Raw genomic sequence first — 22,911 nt, 5'->3', positions numbered from 1 at the left:
GCATCCTCGCCAACATCTGTTGTTGCCTGAGTTGTTAATGTGAGCCATTCTGATAGGTATGAGGTGGTATCTCATTGTGGTTTTGATTTGTATTTCCCTGATGATGAGCAATGTTGAGCATTTTTTCATGTGTCTGTTGGCCATCTGGATATCTTCCTTGGAGAAGTGTCTATTCATGTCTTTTGCCCATGTTTTCACTGGGTTATTTGTTTTTTGGATGTTGAGTTTGATAAGTTCTTTATAAATTTTGGATACTAACCCTTTGTCTGATATGTCATTTGCAAATATCTTCTCTCATTCCATCGGTTTCCTTTTAGTTTTGCTGATTGTTTCCTTCGCTGTGCAGAAGTTTTTATTTTGATGAGGTCCCAGTAGTTCATTTTTGCTTTTGTTTCCCTTGCCTCTGGAAACGTGTTGAGTAAGAAGTTGCTGCGGCCAAGATCAAAGAGGTTTTTGCCTGCTTTCTCCTTGAGGATTTTGATGGCTTCCTGACTTACATTTAGGTCTTTCATCTATTTTGAATTTATTTTTGTGTTGGGGTACGAAAGTGGTCCAGGTTCATTCTTCTGCATGTCACTGTCCAGTTTTACCAACACCATTTGCTGAAGAGACTGTCTTTATTACACTGGATATTCTTTCCTGCATTGTCAAAGATTAGTTGACCATGTGTTTGTGGGTCCATTTGTGGGTTCTCTATTCTGTTCCATTGATCTGAGTGTCTGTTCCTTTGCCAGTACCATACTGTCTTGATGATTACAGCTTTGTAATATGTCTTGAAGTCTGGGATTGTGATGCCTCCCACTTCGGTTTTCTTTTTCAAGATTGCTTTGGCTATTTGGGATCTTTTCTGGTTCCATACAAATTTTAGGATTGTTTGTTCTAGTGAAGAATGTTGGTGTTATTTTGATAGGGATTGCATTGAATATGTAGATTGCTTTGGATAATATTGACATTTTAACAATATTTGTTCTTCTGATCCAGAAGCATGGAATATTTTTCCATTTTTTTGTGTCTTCTTCAATTTCTTTCGTAAGCTTTCTATAGTTTTCAACATATAGTGTAATATTAGTTTCAGGTATACATATTAGAATAGTAGAATATTAGAATCAGGTGTAATATAATGATTCAACACTTCCATACAACACCCAATGTTCATCACAAGTGCACTCCTAGTAAAAGGAGATTTTGGAAAATAAGAATGTGTCAGAAAACTTCCCAGACTATACAAAGGACTAATAATAGCATACACTGATACCTATGCCTACCATGTACCTGGTACTCAGTGTTTTAATTTGCCAATGTCTTGAAGTCAACAAACAGAAATCCAGTATTTGAGTCAGCCTGTGTACCTTCAGAGTTTTTGCTATTAATCACTACATTCAATTGTCTCATAAATATATCTCTAAAGTGATACATATTTACATATGTTTCTCAGTCTATCAGGCTTCTATCCTTTGTTGACACCATTTCTTAGGATTCTTCAACTTCCTTTAGCCTGACTATACACATCAAGTAAATTTTTGATCTAAATTCTTTCTCCCAAGCAGGTTTTTTCATCATTTCATTCTAAAAGTTGATTTTGCATGCCTTTATATAAAACATTGAAGATTTCTGGCAGAATTCTTTCAGACTAGGCTGTAACGCAGAGAGGAAATTGCTTAGAAGAAAGGAAATCAGGAAATCTTGGTTCTGCTGATACCACTAACATCTGCTGTCTTGTGTCTATAAGGGGAAAAGTGCTCTAATGGAAGGAAAATTCTAAGTGATGACCACAGAAATTAGATGAAGCTTCAAATCTTTTTTTTTTTTTTTCAACGTTTATTTATTTTTGGGACAGAGAGAGACAGAGCATGAATGGGGGAGGGGCAGAGAGAGAGGGAGACACAGAATCGGAAACAGGCTCCAGGCTCTGAGCCATCAGCCCAGAGCCCAACGCAGGGCTCCAACTCACGGACCGCGAGATCGTGACCTGGCTGAAGTCGGACGCTTAACCGACTGCACCACCCAGGCGCCCCTTAAAGCACACTCTTATACAAGAATATTTTTTAAAGTTTTTATAAGCAAAGGAAAAGCAGTTTTCATCTATTGCAAAGTAACAAGAAGGTCCAGAAAACAATAAGCAAAGTGATGCTAGAAAAACTTTTTTGGCCTCCAATATGCAGTTTTGCTATATAAGTACTTTGGTTCTTCATGAGCCTTAGCCATATGGAGAGAAAAGATCAGCTGTTTCCAAAATGCTGGGACCTAATCCATGAAGGATGGAAATGGTATGTTTTCTAGTACATACATTTGTTTTTAGTATGTACATTTTTTGATATAGCAGTTTTAATAGCTCATGGGAAGCTATGGGCCTCAATTAGGATGAACCACCATAGTCTGGGGAAAAGGTCCAGAATTATCAGCATCAGTCTGGGGTTTGGAGCCATTTATAGAAATGGTTAACTTGTCGTCTATGGGCACCAACTGAAAGAAGATGTGTAAATGTAATTCTGCAAAGAATTGCTTTCTAGATATTAACACAGTCCCTGTGGCTTATGTAACAAATATTAGACACAACAGTGCTGTGATCACAGGGTCTTTGTACAATTGCTTGCTAGGCATTTTGCCCATTTGGCTATTCCTTTTCTTCCTCAAAATCCATTTGGTTTCCTCTCAAAGTGCTTTGTTCTTTCAAAGGGAGCAACCTGCCACAATTAAATACTTCAATTAAATTAAGAAATTAAAAATATACACATAAATGAGTAATTACCATGAGAATAGCACTCAATTAAGATTCATGCAACCAACATGTAATGCACACTGGTCACCAGCACTGTAAGATGTCTCCTATGAAGATTTGTTCTTATCATGTGTGCTTTTTGGTATCTAGTAAGAATACTTGCAAAGAAAAAAACCAAATGAGACAATTTTCAGGTTTCCATCACTATCTAAGTTAAAAGATTCTTTGATAGGCAGATGCAAGTATTCCCTTTTCTATGCAGATCTATCCCTTTATTTATTAGGTTTTTTTGTTAAAATGATACAGTTCTCTAAATTTGATGCAACACTTGAAAGCAGATTCACTAATGTTTGGCAGATGTATTCTTGTATTTCTTGTTTGGCAAAATGTATATTCTAATGAATTTATATTTTGGGGGTTTTAGTGATTCATGAAATATTGAGCGACCTAATTAAATTTCTGAAATAAACCGGACTGAGGAGCAGATCTTAGCTTCACAGAGGCTTGCTTACTCATTGCAGACATTTTGTAAGATCTAATTTGGAAAGACAGGCTTTCTTTTCTGCAAATAAATAGAAATGCATATGAAACCTTATATTATATTGACTTAAACTTCATGTTAAAATGTTACTATGTTTTTGTAAATGTTCCAAATCAAATCTTTGTTTTTCATTCTGTTTCTTTGGATGTGGTGGTAGTCCTACAACAATTTCGAATCTCTACTTTTTTCTTGTTTGAAAACAGCTGATGAGAGAGAAACACACTCTGGACTTCAGCAAAGCCTCTTCAGTTACACAGCTTGAGTCAAGCAGTCTTCTGACACATGTCAACCGCCCAGATGAAGTCACTGTTCGTGGTTCATTTTTTCCGTTTTAGCAAATGCAAAGCATTACATTCTTTTTGGAAAATCAAAGGCATCTTTTATCAAAGTCAAACACCTCTTCTAACAGCCTTTGAATTCCAAAAAGTGAAGTTTGAACTTGAAGCCAGTGTTTAGTTTTTAGTTCTTATTCTCTGGATTCTGTTTACTAAGCCCTGTTTACAAATTCCAAGAGTAAGGATAGCAAAATTCCTGAAAAATGTGCTTTAAAAAATACACGTTCAAGCTCCTTCCTGCCTTCTCTTAGGAGTTATACAATGAAAATGCTCAAGTTAAACATGTGGCTATTTCTCCAGAAAAATTGCAATTCTTATATGTCCTTTACTTCAAGTTCTAAAAATTGCTTTCTGTTTGTTTATTATTCATATCTAGTTTAAATCCTATAGTTAACATTTCCCAACTTGTTCTTTCCACTTGTGTGTCATCCTTGCACAGGGGCCATGCTAATCTTCTCTGTATCGTTCCAATTTTACTATATGTGCTGCCGAAGGGAGCACCCAACTTGTTCTTTCCAAAGAGCTGGGTAAGCATGACATATTCACAGCACATGTTAGTAGCCCAAGCCCCACTGAAGGGACAGTAGAAGTATGTAAAAGGTATAGTCAGCCAGGACAAAGAGAAAGGGGAGAAGCAGAGTATAAGAAACATTTCAAAAAACGTTTTGGCAGACAGTGAGCAAATGAAGGAGTGACACCTCATCAAACCCATGGAATCAGTTATGACCCAAGGTTCCCTAAAAGTGAGGAGGAGTGCGCATACTAAGGAGATGCCATCTCAGTAACTGTGAGGAACCCAGGAGACACCAGGACTCCAAGACCCATAGAAGTGGACTTGTGATTCAGGACTGAAAACAAGGGGATTGGTTAAAAGTCAGTAGAAACCTGGTGGCCCTACCCTTTCTCAGCCCCCAGACTCCTGCCCACCTACCACCCCTCAGTCTTAAAAAGAAAAGGAGTGGGGAGAATCTTGGGAAAACAGAGACCATGTAGGATATGGGATATGAAATTGAGTATTCTGTTCGCTGAATAATTTTCTTACAGATATGTAGTTTTGGAAAACAATTTTCATTAAAATTTAAATAAAGTGAGAAAATTGTAGTCAGTTCAAATATTTAGTGTGCTTATTTCATAATAATGATAGTTGTGGAGCTGTTTAATGCACATGGCAAATTTGTAATGTAGATATAATGTAGACCCATTGTACAAATGAGAAAATTATGGCTTGTAGTGTAAGTTTGCCCAAGGTCATACAGCTATTAGGACGTAGCTAGCACTCAAACTCAGCTCTGTTGATTAAAAGCCTATACTTTTACAATGCCACCAAAATGCTTCACAGAGTTTTGGTTTATAACCACTGGGCGCAGAGAGAAGATTCTTCAGGATAAGGAAAAAAGTGTTGTGGAACATTCCCTACAAGCTTAGAACTTCCCATTACTTCATTATTTAACTAAGTTAATCAACTTGAATGTTTACTTATTTATTTTGAAAGAGCGAGAGAGAGAGAGCGAGAGAGAGTGAACATACATGCCTGAGGTGGGGGAAAGGCAGAGAGAGAAGGAAAGAGAGAATCCCAAGCAGGCTCTGAGGTGTCAACTCTAAGCCTGACACGGGGCTCAGTCTCACAAACTGTGAGATCATGACCCGAGCCAAAATCAAGCCACCCAGGCACCCCAAGGCACCCCAAGGCACCTGAGCCACCCAGGCACCCCAAGGCACCTCAAGAATCAACTTGAGATCTAAAGGTTTAGTATAAATACTTTCAAATATTAGTTTTTCCTAAAGCTGAAAATACACAAAATTAAATTTAGAAATACAAATCAAACTGAACTATGTGAGTCAATCTTATCAAGTGCTTCTTTTTCTGTCATTTCCTCTGAGACTATTTGTCTCTGTGCCTAAAGTGTTCTGGACTTATTGTCCTCTGATCAAAGTTGTGCTCTGGCTAATAGTTGGGACCAAAGTATTTAATGTGATGTCTACCCATTTACATATTATCTTAAGATATTTTAAGAATCTTTTACCAACTTTTATTATTCTTCGTCAGGTAGTCCAAATAGCAATTTGTATGTTCACCTATTGATTTGAGAGGTTCCTGTTTTCTCTATATGAGCGGTTGGGCAGAGCCATACCTCGGGAGAGTTGAGCTGAGGTGAGGGGTAGAGAATTGGGTAAGAAAGGTGAGAACATGGATGGATTTGTGGAAAGATCTAGAAGGGAAAGATCTTACATTTTGCTTTTGTCCACCTCCCACACCCAGCAGGTTTTAGCTGGTTAAATAAAATGAAAAGTATAGCAAGCATACTAGTAAAGAGGGGGAAAAATCTTCATAACAAAATGCTTTGTGAAGATTACATGCAAACAGAGGAGGGGCAGTGTCACCTGGTGATGTTAAGGAGGGAGGTGAAGTCCCTGAATGTATTCTAGTCTTACAGCCTATTAGCAACTGAGAAGTTGTTCCTTCACCATGTCACCATGTGCTTTCCCAATTGGGAAGACCCTCAAAATTATGAGCCTGGGCTGACCACCCCAGGCCACTCTTTACTAGAAACTGCTTAAAAATACTCTACGTCAATTATGCTGCACATCTTTTGCTTCCTTTCCAGCTTCATAGTATCCGCTCAACAGATTCCTGACAAAGTGTGTTAGGTGTTAAGGTACACAGTCTGTATGTAAGATGCTGTAAAATTCAACCTTTTAAAAGGCCAACAGTGAAACCCAGAAAGCATGTTACAATGCATTGCGTGATAACCATTCTTTTCAAATTTTTTCTGCGCTATCTTTCTTTTTCTATCTCATTTTCTCCTTCCTGTAGAGATATTTTTTAACATTTCACAGTAAAAGTACATTTTTTTAGTGTGAAAAAGAAATTCATTATGCTGGTGGTGGTAAATTTGTTACTTTATCAGCAAAATACTTAATCTACAATGTCACTGTGCAAAATTTGTGATTACATGCCACAGATGAAGTGATTAATTTAGCTCTGTTATGTATGCAATAAATATTCAGGCAAAACGAGAGAACAGAGAGCTTTCTTCAATTCGTCTGTCATTTTTCTTTTTTACCCACAGTAAATATTTTGTACGTAGATCTTGGCACAACCTTTATTTTTTTGTGGGGTATAAATTCCTGAAAAAGAATTCCTGAGTAATTGGTTATGTAAATTTTAAATAATACCCATTGTCAGACTGACATACAGAAAGTTTTCACAAATTTATTCTGTGGCTAATTTGAATTAATGCTATTATTTTATTCTTTTCCTATCTCATGGATACAAAATATTTCACAGTGCTTTTGTTTGTTTGTTTGTTTGTTTTGTTTTGAGAGAGAGAGAGGGAGAGAGAGAACACGCATGCACGAGCTGCAGAGAAAATCTTAAGCAGGCTCCACGCTAGTACAGAGTCCTATTCAGGGCTCAGTCCCACGACTCTGGGATCATGACCTGAGCCAAAATCAAGAGTCAGGCAAGCGCTCAACCGACTGACCCACCCAGGCACCCCCGTCACAGTGTTTTAAATTTGCATGTCTTTGGTCACAGATAAGGTTGAACATAGGTGAGCATCCTATTTTTTTCACTGTTTTTATTTATTCTTTTGTAAATTCCCTGCATTTTTTTTCTATGGGGGTTTTCGTCTTTTCTTCTTATTGATTTTCAAAACTCCTTTTATATGTGTTATAGATACACTGTAGAATTATTCTTTCCCATCTTTGTTGTGGGTTCACAGCAGACAGCGTGCTCTTTTCTACCATTTGACTTACGGCTTGGCCATGTGATATCCTGTGTCCAATATAATAAGAGCAGATGGGATACAACCAGAAGCTTTAAATACGCTCGCACATTTGGATTTCCCTTTTGTACTCCTGTGCTCTGCCCCAGAAAATAACACACCCTGGGTAGCCACTGGTCTCAAAATGAAAACACAGGAAGCCTGAAACATAACTACCCCAGCTACCCTGTAGACTTCTGAATGTCTAACACGTTTGTTGTAAGCCACTAAGAATTTGATATGTAGCATTTTGGCAGCACTACCTGACTAATATAGTGCTGTGAGGTCCTTCTCTAAATGCCAGGGTGATCCTGTCAAAAAATGACAAAAAGAAAAGAAAGCTTGAAGTAAAAAATAAAATCACACATAGAAAATGTACTGCTTTTTTTTTCAACAAAATAGGTATCCTAGGAATGCCTTGCCCAGAAATAGTTGTCAAGGTTGGCCAGAGAAGTGACAGCTTCCAGCAAACCAGCCAATGTAGCAGAGTATATAAGAGGCGAAGTCAGATCAATATTTTTTCAAGAAATATGTAGGAGGTATTGCATTGGTTAGGGTTCTCCAGAGAAACAGAACCAATAAGACATACATATCGAAATTTATTAGAAGGAATTGGCTCATGCAGTTATGGAGAGTGCAAAGTACAGAGTCTTCAGGGTGGTCTGGCAGGCTAGAGAGTCAAGAGAACAGGTGTTACACTTACAGTTCAAAGGCCATCTGCTGTAGAACCAGAAAAAACCAATGCTGCAGATGAAACCCAAAGGCCATCTTCTGGAGAATTCTCTCTTGCTCAAGGAAGCTGGTTTTTTTGGTCAGACCTTCAACTGATTGGATGAACACAGACACTAATGTGGTCATTAGGGCAATTCACTCTACTCAAAGTCCATGGGTTTACATGTTAATTGCAGAAATACCCAGAATAATGTTTGACCAAATATCTAGGCACCCCATGGCCCAGTCAAGGTGACACATAAAATTAACCATCACAATCGTTTTCAGATTAATATTGACTGTAAGGCCAAACGTGGTATTTTAAGGTCAACATGAATCCAGGGTAACCAGGGTCTATAGCAAGACAAGCATGATATAAGGGCATTGAAATCATGGACATGAGGGAGACTGGGTCAGCCTGAGTCCAATCAGACCACACACACAAGTTATTTTAACAAAGAGAACTTAAGAAAAAGAAATACTGGGGCACCAGAGTGGCTCAGTCAGTTAAGCATCCAGCTCTTGATTTTGGCTCAGGTCATGATCTCATGGTTTGTAAGTTGGAGCCCCACGTGGGGCTCTGCACAATCATTCTTTACTTGGGATTCTCTCTCTCTCTTTCTCTGCCCCTACACTGCTCACACGCTCTCTCAAACTAAATACATAAACTTAAAAAAATAGAAAAAAATACTAACTAGGTTTTGAAGTACTGAAAGGGCAAACAAAATTACCTTAAGATGCCATGGATTTAGCATAGCAAGAAGCAGTTACCATCTCTGGCCTGGAAGAAGAAAGGGAAAGGGGTTGAAGTTATTTAAACTTACAAGCTTGAAGCAAATGCCCATACTGCTGAAACTCAGACCCTAGTCCACTAAAATGCAGACCTCTACAGAGGGACACGAGTCAGCTGGTGTTAGTGTGCCTGCGAGGGCAAGTGAGCCTGATCCTGTGAGTGTTGGAAACACCGAGAACTAGAATCCAGGGCTATACTGGGAGGAACTGCCACCTCCAGGATGAAGTGTTGCTAGGTGACGCTCAGAAATACAGCAAGCAAACAGAAATAAACAGCAAAGTGTAAGCTCCTCCTGGCTCCTCCCACGTGAGGTCTCTCTCTAGCGCCCTCTCTCTGCAGAGCCTAGATAGGCGGCTAGCTGGCCAAAGGAAAAGGTGTTTCGCAGAATCCCAGCCCAGTTCCAGCTCAGTCGATGAGGGAGGGTTGTAGCTGGGAGACATTAGCTTAATAACATGCACAGAGTAGTCCTTGAGAGCCATGATCTCGAAAGTGGAGTACGTATATTGGGGGTATGCATAAGACAACACTAGGAAATGGAAAGAAATCAATTTATATTTTGTATCTAAAAACAAGAAAGAAAGAAAGAAAGAAGAAAGAGAGAGAAAGAAAGAAAGGAAGGGAGAAAGAAAAAGAAAAAAACTATTAATATTTAAATCACAGATTGCTAGTGAAAACTCTCTTTGGGAATATTAAGATGGGGGGAAATGAATATAAAGAGGAAAAGAATCTAAACAAAACAGCAGGAGAGAAACAGGTCTTGCTCAAATACAATACTCATGTGTGCATGGGGGCACCTGGGTGGCTCAGTCAGTTACGCATCTGACTTTGGCTCAGGTCATGAATTGGAGCCGCACATCAGGCTCCGTGCTGATAGTGCAGAGCCTGCTTGAGATTCTCTCTCTCTTTCTGCCCCTCCCCCACTCACGCTTTCTCTGTCTTCAAATAAATGAATAAACTTAAGAAAAATACTTATGTGTGCAGTGGCAAAGAAAAAGAATAGCAGTAATTGAGAACTTCTTGTACAAGTAGGACACATTTGGATTAGATTTGTATTAGAGTCTTTGAATTATTTGTTGGATTTGAGAATCATATGACCTGCCCCAGTCTCAAATTTGCAAGTTATTTCTCTAATCTTGTCTACTATTGTAGTAGCAGTTAAAAGATAAAGGATAACAGAGAGAAAGGTGATGGGCTGCTAGGGACAGAAGGAAGTCTTTCCTAAGAAAAACACTTTTGTATTAAGTTAATCTCTATCAGAGCTAGAGTCCTAGAGATGATCATCAGTACACGAGCTTGAAGTAGGACAGAGGCCAAACCACAAAAGGTCTCACATGGCTTGATGGAAAGAAAATAAAGAGGCCTGTAAAGACTGCATGTATCCCTTTCTCCTTGAGAACTCTCCCAGGTGCTAGTATCATGCTCTGCCAATGTTTCTTATGTATGTACATAGAACTATACATAGAATTAAGCGTTGGTGGTATATTTAAGGACAATATCAGTGGTCTTCAAGAGCAACTAAGAGATCCCTTTAGATTCTGTCTTTAAGAATTTAGACATAATCCAAGTTGATAACCCTTTACTGAACACAACTAGCCAAAGTTCAAGATGAGAAGGTAAGGGGAAAAAGAAAAGTATTCCAGGCAAAGGGAAGGTTTGAGTGGAGACTTTAATATGCAAAACACAGGAGCCTGGCAGGGTGGAGAGGAGGGATGGTGGTGGAGAGACACCTGTCTGAGAGGGCCTAACCCACCTGACAGAAATGCTAGGGAGTTTATTCCCCACGGCAGGAGGAATCTCTGAAGGATTCTAAGGAGCTGACAGGAGTACATTTTTGTGTGTGTGAAAAATCACTCTGGCCAGTATGGATTGGAGAAATAAGAGAACTAGGTGGAGGAAAAACCAATGAAATTGTAAAGGCTGAACAGCATTATGGAGTCTCTTCCATAACACCATGTCTCTATATGAATCTACTGGGGCCTATGGTAACAGCATAAGCGAAGTATTTGTTCACTTGGCATTTAAGGTGTTGATTAGGCAGTTTGGCTTCAGGGAGTATCTTTTATACAGAAACCTCAAATTACACAGGCTTATGGGAGAAAAAGAATTATATGGGTCCGCCAGTAGTTCTGCTTCAGAGGCTACTTGACCCAGTGCTGAGTGATATCAAATCTATCCCCAGCTCTGCTTCCTCTAAGTGAGCTCCATTCTTAGGCTCCCAGCTGTTCCCAGATTTCCCTTCTGGGTGAAAATATCTGGGCAGGTATAAGCCAAAAGGTCTTTTGCCACCAAATTCAGCAGAATTGAGGCTTTTGTTTCCCAGAAGCCTAGCAAACACTTTCTAGAACTTGCTGGATGATTGCAGGACCAACTCTTCCATTAGGGGCAGCAAGGGCCAGTGCCTAGGGCCCACAGCACTTTCCTGCCCCCATGAAAATGTTTAATATCCTTTAGAATCAGATAAAAATAAACTTCTGTTTCAAAGAAAATGTTTGATAGATTATCTTAATATATTCATCTTTATACCAGTGCAAGAATTAAATATAGTTGTTAATTTTTTTTTTTTATAGAAGAAAGAGTCCACAAAAATCATAATGCAGTAAAGGCTGACTGGGTTATGTGCTCATCGCTGAACCAATCACTGAGGCTAGAATGGCGGCATATGATGATCAGGGGAAAATCAATAAAGGCTCACTTGACTGCTATGGATCAATCCTTCTCCAACCGCTTGGCTGGAAAACCATGCTTGGGTACAGTTTCAGGCCATTCCCAGAAAGGAGAAGATGATGCTGGGTAGCAAATAACAGATGCCCAACATAGCTGGGTAATGAAGTTTACTTTCTGATGACACAAGGATTTGGATCATTCTTTCCTGCTGCCTCTGAAAGCTCCAGACAAAGTCTGAGATACTTCCCATTATGCATAATGCTGTATTTTATTGTTCTCTTAGCAATTCCAAATTTTTAGTCTCAGATCTTTGAGAAAAGAAATTTCCCAGGCATAGTTTCAGTGATTATCTGATATCAGGCCTGTTAGATGTGAAAGCAATGCTTTTTTAGTTTATCATAAAAATAATTTTAATTGAACAAGGTAATGGGCTTTGCTATTTCTCGTCTATCCAGTACTCCCTTTTCCCATTCCATGGACTTCTTTTTTTTTTACTTATTTATTTATTTTGAGAGAGAGACAGAGAGGCAGAAAGATATATAGAAAGAGAAGTCCAAGCAGGATTCATGCTTCTAGTGCAGAGCTCAATACAGGGCTCGAACTCATGAAGCATGAGATCATGACCTGAGCTGAAACCAGGAGTCAGACGCTTAACTGACTGAGCCACCCAAGTGCCCTTCATTCCATGAATTTCTGGTTGGGTTCCCACCCCATTGCTCCACCTTCCCCAGCACAGAGGCAGATATATGAATTGTGTGGAGTCAATCTGAATTGTTAGCTTTCTAGAAATGATTATTCTAATCATTTAATGAAAATAAGTGGCTCTACAACTGTGCTGGGACATCTTAGCTGAACCCAAGCTAGGATTCAGAGTCTGACTGTAGGCTGTTGGGTCATTGAGCCTGGCCGTCATCTGAGATACTGATCTGAATGATTTCAGAAGCTTGGGAGGAGAATGTTTTTGTATCAATCTATCAGTGAATGACAGTAGACACGTGGGAAGATGGAGAATACAACCTGGTTCTTTATTCTCCTTGCTTTGCCCAGATCCAGATCTATGGGACTGTGGGAAGCAGCGAACAGGACTATTTTCATAAACAGCCTTGTGAGTGCACTCTGGATTCCTGTCTGGATTCCTAGTGTCAAAGTATAATACTGAATTGGGATGAAGGAAGGATTCTCCCTATTTCTTTGTGGGATGCAACATGGCTCCAGTGCCCAGAAAACTGAAATATACACTATGCAATGTGCTAGACTCAAGATTTTTCAATCATAGGACCATCAGGACAGGCACTCTTGTCCAGGGTAGCATCATGCTCATGTTCTTCCACTGCTTTAGCCACAGCAATGAGAATGAGGAGATGCTCCCTCAAGTTGGTTTGGGCCAGAGGCAGCAGCACAAGAAAGCTAGGTCAGCAGAATAGGAGCAGACTTGTTCTTTCACACAACTGAGACACATTTGGGGGGTATCTACAAAACACTGTAGAAGATTTGGAGAAAGGAAGTCTAATAACCATCAGTCGGGCAGATAAGGCCTAGAGCCTGTTAAATTTGAGTAATTAATGTTAACATTAATTATTTAATACCTTAATTAAATTATTTAAATGTTAACATTAATTATTTGTACCTTGTTAATAGTAGAAACAAAGGTGTGTGTGTGTGTGTAGAAGGATAGGGGTTATACTTTCATTCTAAAAATATTTTTTGAGTGCCTTCTCTATGCCTGGCACTATTCCAGAAATCAGTGGTATAAGGGTGAACATGATTAACAAAGATCCTTTCCCTCAAGGGTTACACAGCTGAGTCCCTGGGAAGTAGTAATGACCTGGAATGTCATTTTTTCAATGTTCTTGAGCTCTGTAGATGTTATAATTCATGTCATCCAAAGATTCTCAATCTTTGTTAACCAGCCCCTAACTCAATTCAGAATCAACTCTACAGCCTAAGCAGTGAGATTACAATACCTGTTTCCAACTAAACTCAGCACAAAGCATTCCTCTAAACACAAGAAATCATAAATTATTAGCTCTATTAATTCTATTATATACATAATATTTGGAGGCCAGCTGTCATCTTGAAATGAAAAGTACAGTTTTCCAGGTTGGTTAGAGAGATGGAGACTGAAATCTTGGCATCAAGCTATTGGTGTTTTCTTTTATTCAATTACCTAGATGTACCTTAAAAAATTAGAACCACCATGATAGTAGATCCAAAAATTATTTCCTAAGTGGAATACTGATCATTCATGTGTGTAAATGCCATCACTATTACTGAATTTTCACACTACTTTACCTGGGATGGAAATATAATCCAAGGTAATTTTTTGCCCAGTAGGGTTATTTTCTAGTGCTCCCAAGCAGAGAATTAAAAAACAGAAATAGCAAAGCATGCATTTTAACAAATTGAACTCACTGGATAAACTCAAATACACATTCTTTTAAGGAACTGTGAAGTAACCAAAAGTTTCTTTAAAAAACATTTTTAGGAGAGAGGGAAGATGGCGGCGTAGGAGGACGCTGGGCTCACCGCGCATCCTGCTGATCACTTAGATTCCACCTACACCTGCCTAAATAACCCAGAAAACCGCCAGAGGATTAGCAGAACGGAGTCTCCGGAGCCAAGCGCAGACCAGAGACCCACGGAAGAGGGTAGGAAGGGCGGCGAGGCAGTGCGAGCTCCACGGACTGGCAGGAGGGAGCCAGGGTGGAAGGGCGGCTCGCTGGCCAAGCAGAGCCACCGAGTCTGGCTGGCAAAAGCGGAGGGGCCTGACCGACTGTGTTCCGACAGCAAGCGCGACTTAGCGTCTGGGAGGTCATAAGTTAACAGCTCTGCTCGGAAAGCGGGAAGGCTGGAGGACAAAGGGAGGGAGAGCCCCCCGATGACAGAGCTCAGTTTGGTGGGGAACAAAGGCACTCGCCAGCGCCATCTCCCCCACCCATCCCCCAGCCAAAATCCCAAAGGGAACCAGTTCCTGCCAGGGAACTTGCTCGCTCCGCGCAAACACCCAACTCTGTGCTTCTGCGGAGCCAAACCTCCGACAGCGGATCTGACTCCCTCCCGCTGCCACAGGGCCCCTCCTGAAGTGGATCACCTAAGGAGAAGCGAGCTAAGCCTGCCCCTCCTGCCCCCCCGTGCACCTTGCCTACCCACCCCAGCTAATACGCCAGATCCCCAGCACCACAAGCCTGGCAGTGTGCGAGTAGCCCAGACGGGCCACGCCACCCCACAGTGAATCCCGCCCCTAGGAGAGGGGAAGAGAAGGCACACACCAGTCTGACTGTGGCCCCAGCAGTGGGCTGGGGGCAGACATCAGGTCGGAGTGCGGCCCCGCCCACCAACTCCAGTTATACACCACAGCACAGGGGAAGTGCCCTGCAGGCCCTCACCATGCCAGGGACTATCCAAAATGACCAAGCGGAAGAATTCCCCTCAGAAGAATCTCCAGGAAATAACAACAGCTAATGAGCTGATCAAAAAGGATTTAAATAATATAACAGAAAGTGAATTTAGAATAATAGTCATAAAATTAATCACTGGGCTTGAAAACAGTATAGAGGACAGCAGAGAATCTCTTGCTACAGAGATCAAGGGACTAAGGAACAGTCACGAGGAGCTGAAAAGCGCTTTAAACGAAATGCAAAACAAAATGGAAACGACGATGGCTCGGATTGAAGAGGCAGAGGAGAGAATAGGTGAACTAGAAGATAAAGTTATGGAAAAAGAGGAAGCTGAGAGAAAGAGAGATAAAAAAATCCAGGAGTATGAGGGGAAAATTAGAGAACTAAGTGATACACTAAAAAGAAATAATATACGCATAATTGGTATCCCAGAGGAGGAAGAGAGAGGGAAAGGTGCCGAAGGGGTACTTGAAGAAATTATAGCTGAGAACTTCCCTGAACTGGGGAAGGAAAAAGGCATTGAAATCCAAGAGGCACAGAGAACTCCCTTCAGACGTAACTTGAATCGATCTTCTGCACGACATATCATAGTGAAAGTGGCAAAATACAAGGATAAAGAGAAAATTCTGAAAGCAGCAAGGGGTAAACGTGCCCTCACATATAAAGGGAGACCTATAAGACTCGTGACTGATCTCTCTTTTGAAACTTGGCAGGCCAGAAAGAATTGGCACGAGATCTTCAGTGTGCTAAACAGAAAAAATATGCAGCCGAGAATCCTTTATCCAGCAAGTCTGTCATTTAGAATAAAAGGAGAGATAAAGGTCTTCCCAAACAAACAAAAACTGAAGGAATTTGTCACCACTAAACCAGCCCTACAAGAGATCCTAAGGGGGACCCTGTGAGACAAAGTACCAGAGACATCACTACAAGCATAAAACATACAGACATCACAATGACTCTAAACCCGTATCTTTCTATAATAACACTGAATGTAAATGGATTAAATGCGCCAACCAAAAGACATAGGGTATCAGAATGGATAAAAAAACAAGACCCTTCTATTTGCTGTCTACAAGAGACTCATTTTAGACCTGAGGACACCTTTAGATTGAGAGTGAGGGGATGGAGAACTATTTATCATGCTACTGGAAGCCAAAAGAAAGCTGGAGTAGCCATACTTATATCAGACAAACTAGACTTTAAGTTAAAGGCTGTAACAAGAGATGAAGAAGGGCATTATATAATAATTATAGGGTCTAGACATCAGGAAGAGCTAACAATTATAAATGTCTATGCACTGAATACCGGAGCCCCCAAATATATAAAACAATTACTCACACACATAAGCAACCTTATTGATAACAATGTGGTAACTCCAGGGGACTTTAACACCCCACTTACAGAAATGGATAGATCATCTAGACACACAGTCAATAAAGAAACAAGGGCCCTGAATGATACATTGGATCAGATGGACTTGACAGATATATTTACAACTCTGCATCCCAAAGCAACAGAATATACTTTCTTCTCGAGTGCACATGGAACATTCTCCAAGATAGATCATATACTTGGTCACAAAACAGCCCTTCATAAGTTTACAAGAATTGAAATCATACCATGCATACTTTCAGACCACAATGCTATGAAGCTTGAAATCAACCACAGGAAAAAGTCTGGAAAACCTCCAAAAGCATGGAGGTTAAAGAACACCCTACTAACGAATGAGTGGGTCAACCAGGCGATTAGAGAAGAAATTAAAAAATATATGGAAACAAACGAAAATGAAAATACAACAATCCAAACGCTTTGGGACGCAGTGAAGGCAGTCCTGAGAGGAAAATACATTGTAATCCAGGCCTATCTCAAGAAACAAGAAAAATCCCAAATACAAAATCTAACAGCACACCTAAAGGAAATAGAAGCAGAACAGCAAAGGCAGCCTAAACCCAGCAGAAGAAGACAAATAATAAAGATCAGAGCAGAAATAAACAATATAGAATCTAAAAAAACTGTAGAGCAGAGCAACGAAACCAAGAGTTGGTTTTTTGAAAAAATAAACAAAATTGACAAACCTCTAGCCAGACTTCCCAAAAAGAGAAGGGAGATGATCCAAATAGATAAAATCATGAATGAAAATGGAATTATTACAACCAATCCCTCAGAGATACAAACAATTATCAGGGAATACTATGAAAAATTATATGCCAACAAATTGGACAACCTGGAAGAAATGGACAAATTCTTAAACACCCACACTCTTCCAAAACTCAATCAGGAGGAAATAGAAAGCTTGAACAGATCCATAACCAGCGAAGAAATTGAATCGGTTATCAAAAATCTCCCAACAAATAAGAGTCCAGGACCAGATGGCTTCCCAGGGGAGTTCTACCAGACGTTTAAAGCAGAGATAATACCTATCCTTCTCAAGCTATTCCAAGAAATAGAAAGGGAAGGAAAACTTCCAGACTCATTCTATGAAGCCAGTATTACTTTGATTCCTAAACCAGACAGAGACCCAGTAAAAAAAGAGAACTACAGGCCAGTATCCCTGATGAATATGGATGCAAAAATTCTCAATAAGATACTAGCAAATCGAATTCAATGGCATATAAAAAGAATTATTCACCATGATCAAGTGGGATTCATTCCTGGGATGCAGGGCTGGTTCAACATTCGCAAATCAATCAACGTGATTGTTAAAATGTTAAAAAACATTAACAAAAAAAAAAGGAGAAGAACCTTATGATCCTGTCAATCGATGCAGAAAAGGCCTTTGACAAAATCCAGCACCCTTTCTTAATAAAAACCCTTGAGAAAGTCGGGATAGAAAAACATACTTAAAGATCATAAAAGCCATTTATGAAAAGCCCACAGCTAACATCATCCTCAACGGGGAAAAACTGAGAGCTTTTTCCCTGAGATCAGGAACACGACAGGGATGCCCACTCTCACCGCTGTTGTTTAACATAGTGCTGGAAGTTCTAGCATCAACAATCAGACAACAAAAGGAAATCAAAGGCATCAAAATTGGCAAAGATGAAGTCAAGCTTTTGCTTTTTGCAGATGACATGATATTATACATGGAAAATACGATAGACTCCACCAAAAGTCTGCTAGAACTGATACATGAATTCAGCAAAGTTGCAGGATACAAAATCAATGTACAGAAATCAGTTGCATTCTTATACACTAACAATGAAGCAACAGAAAGACAAATAAAGAAACTGATCCCATTCACAATTGCACCAAGGAGCATAAAATACCTAGGAATAAATCTAAGCAAAGATGTAAAAGATCTGTATGCTGAAAACTATAGAAAGCTTATGAAGGTAATTGAAGAAGATTTAAAGAAATGGAAAGACATTCCCTGCTCATGGATTGGAAGAATAAATATTGTCAAAATGTCAATACTACCCAAAGCTATCTACACATTCAATGCAATCCCAATCAAAATTGCACCAGCATTCTTCTCGAAACTAGAACAAGCAATCCTAAAATTCATATGGAACCACAAAAGGCCCTGAATAGCCAAAGTAATTTTGAAGAAGAAGACCAAAGCAGGAGGCATCACAATCCCAGACTTTAGTCTCTACTACAAAGCTGTAATCATCAAGACAGCATGGTATTGGCACAAAAAACAGACACATAGACCAATGGAATAGAATCGAAACCCCAGAACTAGACCCACAAACGTATGGCCAACTCATCTTTGACAAAGCAGGAAAGAACATCCAATGGAAAAAAGACAGTCTCTTTAACAAATGGTTCTGGGACAAGTGGACAGCAACATGCAGAAGGTTGAAACTAGACCACTTTCTGACACCATTCACAAAAATAAACTCAAAATGGATGAAGGACCTGAATGTGAGACAGGAAACCATCAAAACCTTAGAGGAGAAAGCAGGAAAAGACCTCTCTGACCTCAGCCGTAGCAATCTCTTACTCGACACATCCCCAAAGGAAAGGGAATTAAAAGCAAAAGTGAATTACTGGGACCTTTTGAAGATAAAAAGCTTCTGCACAGCAAAGGAAACAACCAACAAAACTAAAAGGCAACCAACGGAATGGGAAAAGATATTTGCAAATGACATATCGGACAAAGGGCTAGTATCCAAAATCTATAAAGAGCTCACCAAACTCCACACCCGAAAAACAAATAACCCAGTGAAGAAATGGGCAGAAAACATGAATAGACACTTCTCTAAAGAAGACATCCGGATGGCCAACAGGCACATGAAAAGATGTTCAACGTCGCTCCTTATCAGGGAAATACAAATCAAAACCACACTCAGATATCACCTCACGCCAGTCAGAGTGGCCAAAATGAACAAATCAGGAGACTATAGATGCTGGAGAGGATGTGGAGAAACGGGAACCCTCTTGCACTGTTGGTGGGAATGCAAATTGGTGCAGCCGCTCTGGAAAGCAGTGTGGAGGTTCCTCAGGAAATTAAAAATAGACTTACCCTATGACCCAGCAATAGCACTGCTAGGAATTTATCCAAGGGATACAGGAGTACTGATGCATAGGGGCACTTGTACCCCAATGTTTATAGCAGCACTCTCAACAATAGCCAAATTATGGAAAGAGCCTAAATGTCCATCAACTGATGAATGGATAAAGAAATCGTGGTTTATATACACAATGGAATACTACGTGGCAATGAGAAAAAATGAAATATGGCCTTTTGTAGCAACGCGGATGGAACCGGAGAGTGTGATGCTAAGTGAAATAAGCCATACAGAGAAAGACAGATACCATATGGTTTCACTCTTATGTGGATCCTGAGAAACTTAACAGAAACCCATGGGGGAAGGGAAGGAAAAAAAAAAAAAAGAGGTTAGAGTGGGAGAGAGCCAAAGCATAAGAGACTGTTAAAAACTGAGAACAAACTGAGGGTTGATGGGGGGTGGGTGATGGGTATTGAAGAGGGCACCTTTTGGGATGAGCACTGGGTTTTGTATGGAAACAAATTTGACAATAAGTTTCATATATTAAAAAAATAAAATAAAATAAAATAAAATTTCCAGGAAGGAACAAAAAAATAAATAAATAAAATAAATAAAAATAAAAATAAAAAACATTTTTAGGGAACCAGTGTTTTAAAAAGCCAAACCTGTATGTATGCAAATAACATATTGGATAAAACTTGTATAAAACTACTCATCTGTTGATATGAGAAATTTCTGGAAATGGTAATGATGGCTGCACAAGGTGAATGTACTTATACCACTGAACTGTATACTTTAAAATGGCTAAAATGGAGTATTTTTAATTACATATATTTTACCTCAATAAAATATTATTATATTTTTATTAGTTTCAGGAGTAGAATTTAGTTATTCATCACTTACATACAACACCCAATGCTCATCACAAGTGCTTCCTTAATACCCATCACCCATTTAGCTCATCCCCAGCCCACCTACCCTCCAGCAACCCTCAGTTTATTCTCTATAGTTAAGAGTCTCTTATGGTTTGCCTTCCTCTCTGTTTTTATCTTATTTTATTTTTCCTCCCCTTCCCCTATTTTCATCTTTTTTGTTTCTTAAATTCCACGTATGAGTGAAATCATATGGCATTTCTCTTTCTCTGACTGACCTATTTTGCTTAGCATAATGCACTCTAGCTCCATCCATGCCATTGCAAATGGCAAGATTTCATTCTTTTTGATCACTGAGTAATATTCCATTATATATATATATATATATATATATATATATATATATATATATATATATATATACCACTTCTTCTTTATCCATTCATCAGTCATTGGGACATTTGGGCTATTTCCATAATTTGGCTATTGTTGATAATACTCCTATAAACATTTGGCTATTGTTGATAATGCATGTGCTCCGTTGAATCTGTATTTTTGTATCCTTTGGATAAATACCTAGTAGTGAAGTGGCCACATTGTAGGATAGTTCTATTTTTAACTGTTTAAAGAACTTCCATACTGTTCTCCAGAGTGGCTGTTCCAGTTTGCATTCCCACCAATAGTATAAAAGGGTCCCCCTTTCTCTGCATCCTCTCCATCATCTGTTGTTTCCTGAGTTTTTAATTTTAGCCATTTTGTCAGGTGTGAGGTGGTATCTCATTGTGGTTTTGATTTGTATTTCCCTGATGATGAGTGATATGAGCATTTTTAATGTGCCTGTTAGCCATTTGTGTGTCTTTGGAGAAATGGCTGTTCGTGTCTTCTGCACATTTCTTATCTGGGTTATTTATTTTTTGAGTGTTGATTTTGATAAGTTCTTTATAGATTTTGGATACTAACCTTTTTTTTTTTTTTCAACGTTTATTTATTTTTGGGACAGAGAAAGACAGAGCATGAATGGGGGAGGGGCAGAGAGAGAGGGAGACACAGAATCGGAAACAGGCTCCAGGCTCTGAGCCATCAGCCCAGAGCCCGACGCGGGGCTTGAACTCACAGACCGCGAGATCGTGACCTGGCTGAAGTCGGATGCTTAACCGACTGCACCACCCAGGCGCCCCTGGATACTAACCTTTTATCCAATATGTCATTTGCAAATATCTTCTCCCATTCCATAGTCTGCCTTTTAGTTTTGTTAATTGTTTCCTTCACTGTGCAGAAACTTTTCATCTTGATGAGGTCCCAATAGTTCATTTTTGCTTTTGTTTCTCTTGTCGCTATAGATGTGTCTAGTAAGAAGTTGCTATGGCTGAGGACAAAGAGGTTGCTGCCTGTGTTCACGTATAGGATTTTGATGGTTTCCTGTCTCACATTTAGGTCTTTCATCCAATTCAAATTTATTTCTGTGTGTGGTGTAAGAAAGTGGTCCAGGTTCATTCTTTGCATGTCAATGTCCAGTTTCCCAATAGCATTTGTTGAAAAGACTGTCTTTTGCCATTGGATGTTCTTTCCTGCTTTATTGAAGATTAGTTGACCATATAGTTGTGGGTCCATTTCTGGGTCCCCTATTTTGTTCTATAGATCTATGTGTCTGGTTTTTGTGTCTTGATGATTGCAGCTTTGTAATACAGCTTGAAATCTGGAATTATGTATTCCACTTTGCTTTGCTTTTTCAACATTAGTTTGGCTATTTGGGGTCTTTTCTGGTTCCATAAAAATTTTAGGATTGCTTTTTCTAGCTCAGTGAAAAATGTACATGGTTTTTTGATAAGGATTGTATTGAATGTGTAGATTGCTTTGGGTGGTAGAGACATTTTAACAATATTTGTTGTTACAATCCATGAGCCCGGAATCCTTTTCCATTTCTTTGTGTCTTCTTCAGTTTCTTTCATAAATGTTCTACAGTTTTCAGACTGCAGATCTTTTACCTCTTTGGTGAGGTTTATTCCTAGGTATCTTATGGCTTTTGGTGCAATGATGGGATTGATTCCTTTATTTCTCTTTCTGCTGCTTCATTTTTGGCGTATAGAAATGCAGCCATTTTCTATACATTGATTTTATATCTTGCTATTCTGCTGATTTCAGGTATCAGTTCTAGCAATTTTTTGGTGGAGTCTTTTGGATTTTCTACATAGAGTACCATGGTGTGTCTGAAGAGTGAAAGTTCTTCCTTGTCGATTTAGATGCCTTTTACTTTTTGTTGTTGTTGTTGTTGTTGTTTGATTGCTGAGGTGAAGATTTCCAGTACTATGTTGAACAACAGTGGTAAAGGTGGACATCCTGTCATCTTCCTGACCTTAGGAGAAAAGTTCTCAGTTTTTCCACATTGAGAATAATATTACCTGTGGGTCATTCATATATGGCCTTTATGATGTTGAGGTATGTTCCTTCTATCCTACTTTCTTGTTTGTGTGTGTGTGTGTGTGTGTGTGTGTGTGTGTGTTTTATCAAGAAAGGATGCTGTGTTTTGTCAAATGCTTTTTCTGCATCTATTGAGAAGAGCATATGGTTCTTATTCTTTCTTTTATTAGTGTAGTGTATCACATTGATTGATTTGCAGATATTGAACCACCTCTGCAGTCCAGGAATAAATCCCACTT

At 39.4% G+C, this 22,911-nt stretch overlaps 1 non-coding gene across 1 annotated transcript; it reads right to left on the bottom strand.

Annotated features, from left to right (window-relative positions):
- Window positions 1–3,988: 3,988 nt before the first annotated feature.
- On the bottom strand, window positions 3,989–4,096 carry LOC123596541. Its single transcript, XR_006711717.1, has one exon. It is a non-coding gene; the product is annotated as a U6 spliceosomal RNA (small nuclear RNA).
- Window positions 4,097–22,911: the final 18,815 nt, after the last annotated feature.

This window comes from Leopardus geoffroyi, chromosome B1, assembly GCF_018350155.1.
Source record: "Leopardus geoffroyi isolate Oge1 chromosome B1, O.geoffroyi_Oge1_pat1.0, whole genome shotgun sequence".
In the NCBI taxonomy this organism is placed as follows: Eukaryota; Metazoa; Chordata; class Mammalia; order Carnivora; family Felidae; genus Leopardus; species Leopardus geoffroyi.
Note: the sequence above shows the minus strand (reverse complement) of the source record. Positions and strands in the feature narration are given on the sequence as shown.